The sequence below is a fragment of the Aedes aegypti genome, chromosome 3, assembly GCF_002204515.2.
Source record: "Aedes aegypti strain LVP_AGWG chromosome 3, AaegL5.0 Primary Assembly, whole genome shotgun sequence".
Classification (NCBI taxonomy): domain Eukaryota; kingdom Metazoa; phylum Arthropoda; class Insecta; order Diptera; family Culicidae; genus Aedes; species Aedes aegypti.
This window is the reverse complement of record NC_035109.1, coordinates 408,800,486-408,816,851: the sequence shown is the minus strand read 5'-3', so window position 1 is coordinate 408,816,851 and position 16,366 is coordinate 408,800,486. Positions and strand designations below refer to the sequence as shown.

Sequence of the window (16,366 nt, the reverse complement as noted above, 5' to 3'; positions counted from 1 at the left end):
TTCAACATGATGACTAAATTTTGCTTAAGTTTCTCTGCACGGCCTTTCTATTTAAATGGAAAACGTTCGCTCACAATGTATGGGGGTTAGTTGTTTGTTGGTTTTGCAACATTTCAAACAGATCAAACTCAAACCAGACTGGTGTCTGATGACGACTCCAATGAATCCATTTCAATCTCGAATTAAAGTGATGGAACGGGATAGTTCGTATGCTGCAGAAATAGAACCGTTTCGTTCTTCGGATGGATCTTGTAAAAAAGCTTCGAACATATTTTGGTAAAGCCATTAGGGATGGATTGTTTATCACCGGAAACTTTTATCGTACTTTTTGAGGTGGACCGTTCCCAGAATTGTTTCCAATTGATGCTCTCCCAGAGCAGAGGTATAGTGTTTGAAGAAATATGTGTGTTGCGTATCCTTTTGTACGACGATCTGTGTGAGGTAATATTTGTTTCTGATTTGCATCATATATTGTGTATGAAAAAAATGAGAACTGCTCTGGAACCAATTTTTCGCTTTAGAACTTTCGTTGGTTAATATAGGCTACCATAACCAGTTTCCGCCAGAAATTAAGCTTCGCATCTTGAATTGACCAATCACATTGATTTCCAATTCAGACGAGCAAATTAATGTAGTTCTATCATGTGAATATGATATACTGAACACAAAAGGTTACACGACAATAATACAGAAACTTGGTGAACTTTCAACATCTCACATAAAAAATCTTAATTTATATTTTAGACTCAGAAATACTGGTTAGCTTTGGACACTGTGCATAGTTCCTCTATAAAAAGATAGAACCACTAGAATATGAATGTTTAAAAAAATAGTAACATATTTTACACAAGAAACTTTACAAGTCTCAAATACAAGCTACGGGCTCATGTCCCTTAAGTTACATTAATACTGGTGCTTCTTTTGTGAGGCCTGAATTCACGTGACTAAGATTGTTCTAGCTGTCTTCTTTCATTCCGGAAAATGAACTGATGTATTATATAGGTTTGTATAATTACAGCATAAAAGAGAAAGGCAATCAAAAAACGAAAAACGAAAAAAACTAAAAGTAACGCTTTACAATATAGAACATAAATAAAGTAAACTAAAATGCAACTCCATTTTTCGGCTGTCATTATTGAAACGGATATAAGATAGCTGGCAACACTGTTTGTGTAAGTGTGAGTTAACCGCAATCCAATTCAAAAGCACTACAAGACGTTAAGGTGAAAGGTTAAGGTGTTTGAGCTGAAAACCTAATCGATTGGTCACCACCAGCTAGTGACCAATCGATTAAGTTTTCAGGTTAAACGGAAGTTTAGTTCTCCAGATCCTTGCTCTTGAACATTTGAAGTTTGGCTCCGTTTCATCTTCACCTTAAATACGAAAATCAGGAACAGTTCAGTGAAATATAATGGTTAGCAGTGTTCATATCATTCAAGGAAAAAATATTCTAGCAGGGAAAGTGTACCAGTTATGGCCATAGTGGTTCCCTATTTGGACATATGTGAAATTTTGATAACTTTCACATTTTAAATCTTTTTGAATGTTTTAAAATCAAGATTTATCTTATATCTAACTACTACAACACACAAACAATTTCTAAATTAGAAGACATGAATCTATGACATTTGGTCGAAATACATTTGGTCGAATGACATTTAGTCGAATGACGTTTGGTCGAAAGTACATTTGGTCGAACGGACATTTGCAGGGCTGTTACAACAGGCGCGAATTTCGCGATTCTCGCGGATTTCGCGAATTTCGCGGATTTGTAGCGGATTTGGCCAGCCAAGCGCGAAAATCGCGGGTGGATAAAATTTTGTCGCGAAAATCGCGGATTTCCCAAATCATGCAGCATAAATTGCAGTTATATATATACATATATACAGTCGTGATTTCATAATTAGGAAATTTATATTTGAAACAGAAAATTCAAGTCTTCTCCTTGAGAGCAATAAAGTTCAGTTAGTATAGTAACTGATATCAAAAATATTGTTCAAGAAAATATAAAAAGCAGAAATATTTTATTTGTAAATCATTTTCATTTTATTTGGAGTAATTTTTCTCGAGGGTCGCTAGCCAATCAAGAGGTAGTTCCTACCTAAATTCTTAATGACACTAATCAAAAATTCAACTGATTCTATTGACGGCGATCTATAGGTTCTTAACTTTAAGATAAACCAAAAATAGAATATTTTCAGATCCTGTGAATTTGAAAGACATTTCTCTTTCGTTTAAAATCTTAGAAAATGGCGCTCATTAATACCATTCAGAACATTTGGATTGACATTTAAAATTTACCCTATGAAATCTTAGGATCAATAGAAAAGTTCCCTTTAACAATTGCTTCTCAGTCAGAATAGGAGTTTTGTCAGTGAAGAATATTGTAAATCTAGGAGATACAAATTACTTGAAGTTAATGGAAAGCAGCACTGAAAATTGTATGTTTATTTAATGAAATGTTCGATGTAAATAGAACTAAATAAAATTTCTTGCAGTTTAGTCTGATCGTCATAAAACCATTTGACGATCTGCTTTGAAAACCATTGCAACGATTGAAGCACCACAACACCCAAATAACCAACAAACTTATAAGGCCATTGTACAGCTAATATAGGGCATGCCAGCCCTGAAATATTGGCAGGCAGGGCGAATTAAAGTGCTATTTGGTTACTTGGGCACAGCGGTTGAAAAATTAGCACCGGGTGAAATCGCTCAAAATAATAGTAGTTTTGCTTGGTAAATTTTTGTTCAGCAACAATTTTGTAAATATAAATGATCATTTATAAATTTGTAAATTTGGAGAAAACTGTTGAGAACCGATGAGTGAAGAAAAATAATAAAATCATAATGCAGTTGATATCAAAACTACTATTATTTTGAGCGATTTTGGTGCTTAACTTTTCAACCATACACTTCGAAAAAATCATTGAAATTTACGTCATATGATCCCGCCATATTTAAACAAGTAAAATGACTTGAACCTAAATCACAAATTAAAAATATAGTCTAAAGTTAGATGAGATGAAAATTCGAAATTTAAAAAATCAATTTAAGGTTTTCTATGCTTCTAATTGACAATGTAAAATTACTGTGTATGTTTTTCATCTTAAAATATGATTAATAACTTTTTTTGCATCTCCTATTGTATGTAAAGATCATATCGAATTGTGTTAAGTATTGTTGCAAACCGGGCCTCCTCTCTGCTTGTAGCGACACTATCATTTATGAAGTTGCACGATTTTCTACAAAAAATATATTGAAATGTTGATGACAAATAAATTTCGAGTGATATTTTTGAGTACGATTTTCTCCATGAAAATTTCGAATTATTGTTTTTGTTCGCTTTTTACCTTTTTTCCTGCCTAGTAGCGCAACTGTAGTAATTATCAAATGTATTTCATCATATAACACTACCCTAAATGTTGACAGAAAAGCGTATAACAACTTGTCTTGATCAATGGTTGATACTTTAATATATGGCGAAAAAAATCACTTAGTACCATTGAAAACTAGTTTATGATCAAGCACGTTTAGGCATTTTTTTATAATGAGTAGTAAAGATGTCAATGAAACAGATTTTTTTTTTTTAGGCGCGGATTGGTGTTTCTAGGCGCGGATCGAATTTTTTAAGTCGCGATTTTCGCGGATACGATTTTAAGATTGTTGTAACAGAAAGCACATGATATTTGACATTTCGTGGAAAGGATAGTGGTTGAATCTAAATAGTATGGAAACAAAGCTTTACGTTTAGTGTGACTATCGTCGAGAGTAGCATTTTATCGCTTAAACAGGAGTGATTGAATGATTGAAAAAGTATCAGCCATTTAACTAACAATCTATATGTGATTAGCAAAATTTTGTAATTCAATTTGATGGACGCTCTTCCAACAAATCGATCAACCTCTTGTGTTTTTGGCGTTTCATGCTGCTTTTTCGTTCAGGCATGTTCTGATATTTGAGATAAGCTGATCTTAAATGGAAGTGTGTCGCCTCAGTTAACTCGTCTCCCTTACTCGATTCATAGTATTAGCACAATTTTCATTTCTAATAATTCAAAGCTTCTACTGCAAACTCTGTTATTCACCTGAGATCATCAACACTGTCAGCAAAGCCATGTTATTTGCCTGTCAGCAAAGAATGTTATTAAGCTGGAAGTCACTATGAGCCAATCGGCCATAAGCAGCGTTACCGACGTCTAACATTCACTTCGCCATAAAGGGTTTCCTTAAAGCAAATTTTTCCTGTCGTTTTAATTCTGATTTCCGCATCCAAAAATCTTACCCAAAAAGATCCCAAACACTCTCTCCGAATGCATTTATCAAATGAAGATCAGAAGTTCATTACGAAGAACGATAACATTTAAAAATTATAAAAAATAATAAGAACATTATGTTCACATCGTGAAGTAATACAATAACTTGCTAAGCAGTTTTTCAAAGAATAATGATATTTTCAAAGAATAATGAATTCACTAGAGCCGAATATTTCAGTCAATGTGCAAAAAACCTATTTCTCAGAAGATCACTCATTATCAAAATCCTTGATTTTGGCATGATTTCAAATTACAAATAAAAAGATATATGAAAATTAAAAATTAGACTACATAGCATGTCCCATTTTTATTCAACAACAGTTAATGATTCAGATTATTCAAAAGAATACGATATTTTACCAACTTTGCAAAACTTAGAAAATAATAATCAATTCTGCCGAATGATCTTTCAATTTATTTATTTATTTATTTATTTCGTCAATCATTTGTAGACTACATAGTTACATAGTTTCTTATATTCTAAGATTTCCTAGTGAGTTAAAATATGATTTCAATTTGGTCCGGGGCATACTTAGATCAATCATTTCACAGTTATTCTTCTTCTTTTAGGCGTTACGTCCCAACTGGGACAAAGCCTGCTTCTCAGATTAGTGTTCTTATGAGCACTTCCACAGTTATTAACTGAGAGCTTTCTTTGCCGATTGACCATTTTTGCATGTGTATATCGTGTGGCAGGTACGAAGATACTCTATGGCCTGGGAATCGAGAAAATTTTCTTGTTACGAAAAGATCCTCGACCAGCGGGGTTCGAACCCACGACCCTCAGCATGGTCATGCTGAATAGCTGCGCGTTTACCGCTACGGCTATCTGGGCTCCAATCATTTCATCATTTCATCATTTGCTTTATATGACGGAATAGGAAATACAGTCCATCCTAATTTGCGGAGTGCGTATAGTAAAAACTGCTTTTGAATCGACTCTATTCGTTCTTCATGTGGTTTCAAATATGGGGACCAGACAACACTGCAATACTCTAATATGGATCTCACATATGCAACGTAAAGGGTTTTGATCGTATAAGGGTCTTGAAAATGTTATCCGAAACGTTTTATGAAGTTAAGCATATTGCTCGCTCTATGAGTTATTGTGTTGTAATGTTCAACGAACGTTAATTTGGAATCCAAAATTACTCCTAGATCTCTAATTTTATCACATTTTTTAACATGTTGGTTTTCTAACCTTATCTACCTTATTCGGAGTGTTTCGTTTTCTGCTATAAGTTATTAGATTACATTTTTCAACATTCAACTTCAATAAACTGTCATCTGCATATAAAGGAATCCTTAGTTTTTTTTTAAGAATAAAAGATACGTCGTTAACATATAAAATAAAAAGGAAAGGAGATTTAAAATCATTTGAAAGTAAGCTTTCAATCAAATTTCCGTTCAACTAAACGTCATTTGGCTAAAATAAATGTTCCAAAGCATTTCAACCAAATGTCTATTCGACCAAGTGTCCTTTCGACCTAATATACTTTCGACCAAATGTCATTCGACCAAAAAACAAATATCACATAGTTGGTTTTTATCATAAGTAAAGCCAACACTGAATGAAATTATGTCAGAACATTTACCCATTTTTAATTAATACAGTTCGAAAATTTATTGTCTAAAACGAACTTTTACCCCACTGGTTAAAAGTTCGAAACTAGTATGGTACAAAAGTTCGCTGAGTAAAACACAAAATTTTGATTTTTTTTGTGACAAACATACTTTATAGCAGCCATGACAGGATGTTTGCATAAATATACACTCTAAATTTTGATCGAAATTGGACAAAAATAGAGTGAATTTATCAATTCAGCAGTTGTTTGTAAAACTTAGACAGAACTTGAAATTTTGATGACTTTCTTCTCGTGAACAAGCATGTTCTTATAAATCTAAAGATAATATGTGCATTTCACGCTATTTACAACTTTTTACCTGAGTTAATATATGGCTCTAACTATTCCCCTGCTAATTCGAACTTTTGCCCAATTTTGTTCTCATAAGCTTGACACCGATGTTTAAAAATAAATTGGCCAATTATAGTCAATTCAAGGTGTCCCGGAGAACCCGAAAATGGTCATGCGATGGATCAAACAAATGTAGGAACCATGATTTTTCAATTTAATTGTTTTTCAAAAGAATCACATTGATGCGTTTTTCTTAAAATTCTTTAACCCTCTAATACCCAACCCCGCCTTTAGACGGGGTACACTTTGGAATTATGTGTATTTTTTTGTAGCTCTGAAATCAAAATGATTTTATTTTTGGCTTATACCTTGACTCATGACACGCATATAAGAAAAGTTTTTCATGACTTTTGAAACTTTTTTGTATTTTTAGAAATTGTTTGAAAAATTGCATTCTTATATAACCTACAAATGCCTGGGCTTCATTTAACGTGTAATATAAAAAATCGTACCTTTTATATTTTTCTACGATTAACCTATCACAAACGAAGAGCCTGGTGGTATTAAAATCATTTCAAACCTGTTTTTTCCGTTAGTTACACGGAAAATAAAATACGCTCCGAAAAAAAAATTAAAAATTTAATATTTTTAAAAATACCGTAACAATTTAAATTTTTATTAGTGGCAAAAATCAACAACTAGAAAAGGCTTCAAGAAAAAATGAAAAAAGCTAGTGATGTTCAAAAATAAAAATTATAAAAATCAAAAACCAAAATTTAAAAATTTGTGAATAAAAATAAATAAATGCCCAAAACGTGTTTAGAACGATTTTAGATAACGAAAAATAATACTTAAATCGAAAATAAAAATTTGGGTATTAGAGGGTTAATATAGTGGCCACATTATAGCCGATTCCGAAAACTATCTGTAAATTGATATTTGCCTACCTTCAGGGACACAAAAGCACATAACCCTTTTCGCCTGACCTGACCCAGTGACCCACCGAAATAACTTCTTGAATATAAAATTTTCAGTTTATGGTCAACCTGTGTGTATGATGAGCTCGGTTTTCAAATTCCTGATAACAAGAGCAGCAGAAATCAGATAACAATTTATACTTACTTTTTACTTATGGTTACAGCTTCTGCTAGCTTACTTCTAATCATTTATCACTGGTACATTTTTCTGGTCCTTGCTGTTTTTCTCTATGTTTTATAATCCAGCCGCTGATTGTAAAAAACCTTGAGGTACCATTCGTTGCCCCGTTCCGTCCTAAACCGTTAACTTTCCATTCCCCCCACAATATGTACTATCACACCGTTTTCCTTTTCGAGCATGGTTTCACATCCTTGGTGTCTTTTCACCTACATTCCAGAAGTCGACATTCTTTCAAGCAACAAGTTGAACATCAAGGCTACACACATACACAAGGTTCCGGTGCTTTTGTGTCAGTATGGTTCAGCGGAACATCCGTACCGGAATACGGCATTAATTCTCACTGGGTATACCAACCGCTATCAGGAAGCAAACAGTAGCAACATCCGTTGGCATGGAGGACGTCAGTTGGAATTAGAAGTCCCTATTACAATCTTCCATCTAACAACGACGACGGAAGAATTTTGCCTCCCAGACCACAAGAATCAGCTCTCACGTAATCCTTTCGTCGTTGGCTTTTTGTTTCGGTCGCACTATGATATGTTCCACAGAGCTATATCTCAGCCAAGTGGAAATCTTCTCGTCTCAGCGAACACGTCGTCGTCGTCTAAGCGAAACGTTGAATACATAGATAATTTGCACTAATATGCTTTCGCCATGCGGTTGAAGAACAATAACTTCATAATTGTGCTTCTTTTCACTTTCGATGTGAACTCCGTGGCGATGTGGGAATTTGTGTAGCTTTACCTTGATATCTTTTCTCCAGTTTTTCACTTTTCACTAGAGATTTAATGCAATTCTTTTGTTTTAAACCGTCATTACTTTTCTTTTCAAATATCAGTACAAATTATTCGCTGCAAAGTACCACTTGTTTTTATTCATTACAACATCTTCAGTATTTGTTGGCCTTTTCTCTTCAATCAGGTCAAAAGATTCCGTTGCTTCATTCCACTCAACTTAATTTTATCACATCTTTCCATTCACTTGTCCCATTCTGAAGAGTTTCGATAAGACTGAACCACGTCTCTTGGTTTCACGCTGTAACACCCTCTATGGCTTTAGCGGTTTTATCACAGACTGGAACTGGGATCGCTAGTGAGCTTTCTTCCCGCGGAAAGCCGGAGACAATCTTTAAAATACGACTAGCTGCGAGCACAATTCCGGACCAACTGTTGTCCACTTCTAGTAGCGGGATTCACGGCTGCCGTTGCTGGAAGATTTCACGCTGTTTCCTTCGGAAGGAAAGTCACGCATAGCGCTGTTCATCGTGCATTGGCGTGCAGGTAGACTGGACAAATTCGTTCGGTTTCGAATATGGAGACATGCGCAATGGCACGAAAAACGCATGTTCTCAAGAAGATGTAAACGATGCTTGGGCTCGTTGATTGTTTGGGTTTACAGTGCATTCGTGGTTCAGAATTTGAATTGCATTGATGGAACGCTCACACGTTTGCCTGTGCTTCCATGGTTTCCGATAAGCCTACGCGCCAATTCGATGTTCACAATATTCCATCTGCGCTCATCTCCAAGCAATGCGCCGGAGTTTAAATTTGATTGTAAGGATCATCATTGAGGAGGTGGTGGTAGATGTACAGAGATATCGTTTCAGCTCAACCAAACGATGTTAATTTTTGTGAATATGTAGTTTACTCAATCTTAAAAGCAAAAGATTGATTTTCGGTTTCGTAGACCTCAATCGGTGTCAATATGGACTCAATGGTGGATACAAAATCTGGATGGCAGTGGGTAGGTTCGAATTATCATCAACATTAGGAGCTTCATCTGAACTTATTTTTGACTTTTCCTCAACTCGTGTTCAACCAACACAGAAAGAAAAATCCATGGAAATTTCAGCGTAAAATCATGCACATGAAGGGAATGCCAGATATGTCGCAAATGTACACGTTATATCGTGTAAAATTACAATAACATCATGTAAGTTTCCGCTATACATCGTGTAATCTAGCAGATTGTGCGATATTTGCCAGAAAACCATTCGCCAGAAAACTATTCGCCAGAATGACATCTGCCAGAAAACCATTCGCCAGAATGTACCATTTACCAGAAAACCATTTGCCAGAATATACCATTCGCCAGAAAGTACCATTCCCCAGAATTATTTTTATTGTCGATTTTGATCAATTAATGCATGGTGAAATATCTCGGAATCCAAAGATGGCCGTCACAATATTCGAATTGTGCCTTTTTCACATCTTCAAGAGCACTAAATTGAACTAACAGTATTGTAATAATCTCGTTCTTCTCATTTTAAGCTTTCTACTAGTGCACAGAGCAGAGACAATATAACAATGTTATTCTACATCTCTTGCGAGATTTTTGCCTATAAGGTTTCAATACAATATTCTAAGCTGTTTTACCTAGTTTTAACTTCGAGAAAATGCAGTTCCTTTCACCGCGATCTGTTCTTCATCAGAATATTGTATTGTACATAATTTCTCGATAATTTTTGCTTTTCAATTGACAGTTTATTGGGATTGTGCTACTTTCTACCAAATATCGATATCCCGAATGTCGTTTCGCCAAACACCAGTTCCGCAAATGTCCTGAATATCCCGTTTGCTCAAGTGGCCTATTTTCTCGAAAATGTTCTGGCACTCATAATTATCATAACTTATTGTATATTTCAGGGTGCTAAACGGTTCATATGATATGCATCCTTCTTTTTTGATCAGCGGTTCTTTAAAGTTTCTTCAAACTCAGCATTCTTTCTAGTTCACCACTCTGTCTCTGAAGATTGTTTCTTCATATTGAACTGGATCTATTTTGGGGCCGCCCAAAAACCACGTGGTCGTTCAAGGGGGTAGAAGGGGGTGGTTCTATCCTAATACCACGTTCCATACAAATTTCGGGCCATTCGGGAGAATGGATTGCGGGGAAAAGTGTCATTCGTGTAACTGGCGTTCGAGGAAATGATATTCGAGGGAACAACATTCGGGTAATAATAGACCAAAAGGTTTTTAGTGATAATGGTCACCTAAATTTCGGTACACGAAAAAGTATTCAAAAAAGAATCATTGCCTATCGCTACTTGGTATGGTTTGGTGAAAATAAGAATTTTTCATTCTTCATATATAGGATGTTCTTATTAATTTTAAAATTGTTTTCAATTGTCTGAAAGCTCCTGAAAATTGTTATAGGAAATGTAACTTTGGTTTGCGAGTGGAGGCATTATTTACTTCATCGAACAGACGGCACAAGTAGTTTCAACGTATATCGAAATCTTTTAAATTTTCAATGAACTAGCCCTTAAGAGGCAACACAACTTTGAAGAACAGCTTATGATGAAAAGAAGAGAAAACTACTTGTCAAATATTCCAAACCATAATTTCCTATAAAACTTAATAGTATAAAAAACATTTAATTGAAACTGAAAAATTCAGAAAGAAAATCGTATGGAATTTACTAATTATAAAATAACATTATTTCATGCTATAACATTTGTATAACAAAAGTTGCAGCGTATATTGAAATCTCGTAATTATTCAATGAATTAGTCGATAAAAAGAATCAAAACTTTTAAGAACAGCCTATGCTGAAAAGAAGGGCGAATCTCTTGTGAAGTCTTCCAAACCATAATCTGATTTTACAGGGACAATATATTAAAAAAAAAAACTTAGGGGAAGGGGTGGTAAAATGAACAGGGGTGGTAAAATGAACACGGTGCCTTTTATCGAGAAAAAAAAAACATATTTATATGAATTTTTGTCACGCACGGACGATTTGAAGCATAAATCGGAGTGTTCGGGTTGATACGGAGGTCAATTGAAGTGAAAATATCAACGCAAACTAAGATTTTAGAAAACCACGTTTGAAAATTAGGACCGACGTAACTTTTAGCTTGGGTGTCTTGAGGTTTTTCAGTGAGGTGAATATCGTTGTGATATGATGTCAAATCTGATACCTTTAGAATTCTTTTTGAATGGGTTACAATCATTAATGGATATATTTTCGGTAACGAGATGAAAATTTTCAGAAATATATGTTTTGCTCACGTTTTTTGCACGATGTTCATTTTGCCACCAACAGCTGTTCATTTTACCCACATAGTGCAGGAAAAATGAACATTTGTACCGTTTTTTGCTAGCGATAAAAATATGTGAAAATTTTGCTATTTTAGTCTGAATTCATGTTGCTGCTATAGATGACATCCCTAATTTTAATGATGTTCGATAGAATTTCACAAATTCCACGTTTTTCTATCAGAAACAAGATGATATCCTTAATGTGTTCATTTTACCGCCCCTTCCCCTACTTTATTATCCGTTATACTGAATATAAAAATTTTATGTTTTCTGCTTTCTGTTTCATGGTCCCTCAGGATTAAGTGCAGTCTTTTCAATTCATATATATAAAGCTTCAAATGATGATGTTGATCATTGAATGCTCGAAAAATCGATATTTTTTAACCATGAGGAAGCCATGTGTACCTAGTCCAACAATTAGAATACTAGAACCACAATCCCCAAAACATATATTCGAAACTGGCTCACTAAGTCAACTAGTGTCCAAGAGACCCTGTATTTTTCTTTTGAGTATACTAACAAAAATAATCCCACAAAACGTTTTAACGCTCTGGCTCGATTATTTCTCCTAAAATTGCAAACTTGATCCATCTGAAGAAAAAAAAAATCTAGGGGTTGGTCCATTCTGGGGAATGGTACATTCTGGCGAACGGTTTTCTGGCGAATGGTACTTTCTGGCAAATGGTTTTCTGGCATATGGTACTTTCTGGCGGATGTCATTCTGGCGAATAGTTTTCTGGCGAATGGTTTTCTGGCAAATATCGCACAATCGTCATGTAAATTTGCGACAAATCTGGCATGTCCCTTTATAAAACATTTAAATTGCTATGTAATGTTAACAGAAAAAAAACTAGAAAAAAAAATGGCTACATACCATCACGTTTAATTTTCAGCTAAAGATGCTTGAATACTACAATGTAATGTCATGATCGTGTTAATTTTGAGTGCATTAGATTGAAAAACAAAAAAAGATTTATCGTTGACATTTCAGTTTATTTTGATGCTCCAAATATGTGCATGAAAATTAACTAAATTTTACAACATTTTTTAACTCTTTGTGGAGATAATTGAATGGATTTTCTTACTAGGGGAGGTCTGGCCGATGACCATGGCAAACACGATTTTTTTATTGTATGGATAATAGACCAAACGGGTGTTGAATGTCTAATAAAAAAGGTCACGCGGTTTATGGATATCCTCTAAAGAAAAAAAAAAAGATTTAAGTATTGTAGCTTTTGATTCCGCCCTAATTGTTTATCTTATGACTAGGAATCCTGAGAAAATTGAGAGAATCTCTCATTAATCGCTCTCTGTAACACTCATGATTAGCAGCACATCATGATACCCTATGTATCGTTTACTGATACCGCTCTGATTAGATAGAGGGAATAGCAGCGCATGATAAAACTCCCCTAAACAAGCTTCAAATCTGGGAAACAGTGTTGGTATTGGATAAACGGGGAATCTTTACGGTGCCAGTAAAATAAAACATCAACCCCCAATGGTAAACAAGCGCTAAAAATGGATTTTATGATCGCTCTTTCTTCTTGGGCCTCTCGTTTGCTGCTCTTATTTATCAAACTTGTTAAACTTGCGATACATTGCCGATCATGGTCCGCTATGGATCGATGCACGAGTTCACTATTTGGCGTTTGAGCGGTGCCGTGTTATTTACACTCCCGTGCAAAAGTTTGGGTTCACCCCCTTAAAAACATACAAAAGTGTTCTGTCCATATCTCTGTGATTACACGTCCAATTCAAACTCTTTAAGCCGCATTCGAAAGGCAAAGAGTTATTCTTACTTCGTATGTATTTTTCCAAAAACATTTTTTGAATTTTGTATACTAAATCTCTACCTTAAGTTGTGACATTTTTCAAAAAACACACTGAAAAATCATATTTAATTTCCTCAGCATTGGCTCGACCAAAATTTTAAATCAAAGTGTCATTAGAATCGTAATCTTATATTCTTTGAAGAGACCCCACAAAACTGTGGCGGAAAAATCTGGAAAGTATTCAAAATCAATGAAACAGTCAGTCAAGTCATCGTGCAAAAGTTTGGGTTCAATTCAAATATTCAAATATTCAAAATCAATGAAACAGTCAGTCAAGTCATCGTGCAAAAGTTTGGGTTCACCCCTCAGTATGATGCAAATCGTGCAAAAGTTTGGGTTCACCTGAGCCGCACGCACATCATTTTTGTCAATATCTCTGCCATTTTCCAACCAATTTTAATAGTTTAAAGGTTTTTTGAGCACAAATAATGGCGCGTACATGATTGGTTTGAGATTTCACAGATTTGAATAAGTTCAGGTGAACCCAAACTTTTGCACGATGACTTGACTGACTGTTTCATTGATTTTGATCACTTTTCATATTTTTCCGCAAACATTCCATGAGTGCTCTTCAAAGAATATAAGATTACGATTCTAATGACACCTTGTTTTTAAATTTTGGTCGATCCAATGCTGAGGAAATTACAAATGTTTTTTTCAGTGTGTTTTTTGAAAAATGTCACAACTTTAAGTACAAATTTAGTATACAAAGTTCAAAGAATGTTTTTGGAAAAATACAAACAAAGTAAGAATAACCCTTTGCCTTTCGAATGCGGCTTAAAGAGTTTGAATTGGACGTGAAATCACAGAGATATGGACTGAACACTTTTGCATGTTTTTTAGGGGGTGAACCCAAACTTATGCACGGGAGTGTATGTGGCCATGGCAACGAGTGAATTCGGCACCGCTCAAATGTCAAATTAGTGATCTCGCGCATTGGTTCATAGTAGAAATGTTTTTCTTTGCTTGCTTAGATCGTGCTTAGAACAAATTCTTAATTGATTTTGAAGCACGATTAAAGTAAGCGAAGAAAAACATCCTATCTGTGTCGGTCCCTGATCGGCAATGTTTGATGGCTACAGCGTAGCGTCGCGCCATTGCCGGGCGCATTGTAGAGCTTCATCTTCGTCGGTCTTGGGCGAAACTTCTCCAGTTGCCCCGAACGTTTAGGGTCGCCAGGTCCTCCCACTGCGTACAGCCAGCGTATTCGTGGTCTTCCCCGAAGCCGCCGACCTGGTTCCCTGCTGAATATTATTTTCGCAATTCTTTCTTCCGACATTCGCACTAAGTGACCAGCCCACTGAAGTCTGCCGTATTTTACACGCTTGATAATATTCGCATCTTTGTACACTTGATACTACTCGATTCATGCGTTTGTGCCACACACCATTTTCGAGTTTCTCACTGAGTATTGTCCTCAGCATCTACACCACCAAACTTGACCCTATCTTTACCTGCAACCATGTACTTCGTTTTGGTAGAATGAAGGGGTCAGGCCTATCCTCGCTGTCTCCCTCTTCAGAGGCACGACGGCCTCTTCCCCTGACCAGCGACCTTGCGATAATAGTGCCATTTCTCTGCACGCCAGATTTCCTAATAGCACCCTCGAGAACAGTATATTCGAAAGTGCTTCTCCCTTATTCAACCCGTCTAACGTCACGAACGAGGTTGACACCTCGTCTGTGATCCAAACACTTGAATTCGAACAATCCAGCGTAGCACGTATCAGCCTAATTAGTTTCACCGGAAAACCATGTTCAGACATTATCTGCCACAGCTCATGTCTTTTCACTGAGTCGTACGCCGTTTTGAAATCAATAAAAAGATGGTGAGTCTGCAAGTTATTTTCCCGGAATTTTTCTAGGATCATTCGCAAGCTAAACATCTGGTCCATTGTCGAACGGCCCTCACGGAAACCAGTTGGGTATTCGCCGACGACAGCATGGACAGAACAGGATGCGCGACAGAATTTTGTACGCCAGGGTAATTCCTCTGTAATTGGCACACTCCAGTCAGCGCCTTTTCTTGTAGATTGGGCGTATGAGGCCATCCAATCAGCCAGTGGGCATTTCTTCGTCCCCCCATACCTTCAGAAGTACTCGGTGGATCGACTGATAAAGTTGCTCACTTCCGTGCTTGAGAAGCTCGACCGGAATCTCGTCCTTTCCAGCAGCCTTACAGTTCTTCAGCGCGCTGATAGCCGTTTATCCTCTCCTATGGTCGGTGGGTCCACAGCTTGATCGCCATCATCAATGTTCATTCTGTTCCTCGCTACATTTCCATTTTCACCGCTTAACAATAGCTGAAAGTTCATTCCACCTGGCAGCCACCGCCATTTTATCGGAGAGCAATGATAAAAACTTTTTTGTCGCTTGTTTACCATTGGGGGTAGGTGTTATATTTCATGGGCACGATAACAAATCTCCGAACATCCGAAAGTCATAGTATCCCCCAGGTTTAGAGCTTATTTGGAGGGGTTTTATTATGCACTGCTATCCTCCCGATCAATTCAGAGCTGTAGCAGTATACGATAAATAGGCTCTCACCAAATGCTACAAATCATGATTGTTAGACAGAGCGATAAGTGAAAGATTCTCTCAATTTTCTCAGGATTCAATCCCTGCATATACGCATATTTTTAGGGGTTTCCTTATTCCGCGGCCACAAAGCAAAGCCATGCCGAAGGTGTCTGGGTTCGATTCCCGGTCGGTCCAGGATCTTTTCGCAATGAAAATTTCCTTGTATCATCGTACCTACCAAACGATATACGAATGCGAAAATGGCAACTTAGGCAAAGAAAGCTCTCAGGTCATAACTGTGGAAGTGCTCATAAGAACATTATGCTGAGTAGCCGGCTCCGTCTCAGTGGGGACGTTAATGCCTAGAAGAAGAAGAAGAAGAATACGCTTATTTCGACTATCACTCGCAGTCTTCTTCAGTGTCAGTTACTCGCATCCAATGCTTGTGAAGGGACAAACAATCTGTATTACTAGGGGGGAACTTTGGTGATCCTGTCAAATAACTACCCGTTATCGTACAGCAAGCATAAAAATACGCGTTTTGTAATGCACGTGCATCTTTTCTGTTGTAGATTATAAAATT

General features: G+C 36.3%; 1 protein-coding gene across 1 annotated transcript in view; it reads right to left on the bottom strand.

Moving 5' to 3' along the window:
• LOC5569139 (sex peptide receptor) overlaps nt 1-8,575 on the bottom strand; it is a 98,590-nt gene extending 90,015 nt beyond the window's left edge. The window contains exon 1 of the mRNA XM_021848571.1: nt 7,354-8,575. The gene's annotated coding sequence lies outside the window, so the exon portion shown is untranslated. The remainder of the gene's footprint in view (nt 1-7,353) is intronic.
• Nucleotides 8,576-16,366: the final 7,791 nt, after the last annotated feature.